Here is a 611-nt window from a genome sequence, read left to right on the forward strand (position 1 = left end):
CAATATCACCTATCAGGGAGTCCCATAAATAACTTGCCAGAAGGCATATGTAATGGTCAACCTCATCTCATCACAAGCATGAAGATGATGCGTATGGGCATGTATCATGATGTTATGCTGTCACATACTCATAATTGATATGATAATCGACATCGATAATTGGCCTATATGCAAGGCAGGGTCCATATATGAACAACCGATCTAAACCATGATATAAAGATCGGTCATCGGCCGTGGATATATCGATTCCGGTAGCACGGAGTCCACTGCGAGGATAGACCATGCTACATCAATGGGGCCCAATAATTTGGGTTAACCCACTAAGAGAATGATAAGAATAGGCCCAACATGGCCTAAAGGAAGGTCACAATATGGACATTTAACCAACATTGCTCCCAAGGGGTGGCCCACATAGAGCCAAGCATATAGTGGGCCCACGGACTCACACAAGGGACTAATATACATCACAATGGGCCTTACTCAAGGGCCACATATACATCATATCGGGCCTCATACATGGGTCTCATATACATCATATTGGGCTAATATACATCACATCGGGCCTCATCAAGTGGGCCAATATACATAATCACATCAGGCCTCATCAAATG

Source organism: Magnolia sinica, chromosome 19 (assembly GCF_029962835.1).
Source record: "Magnolia sinica isolate HGM2019 chromosome 19, MsV1, whole genome shotgun sequence".
NCBI classification, from domain to species: Eukaryota; Viridiplantae; Streptophyta; class Magnoliopsida; order Magnoliales; family Magnoliaceae; genus Magnolia; species Magnolia sinica.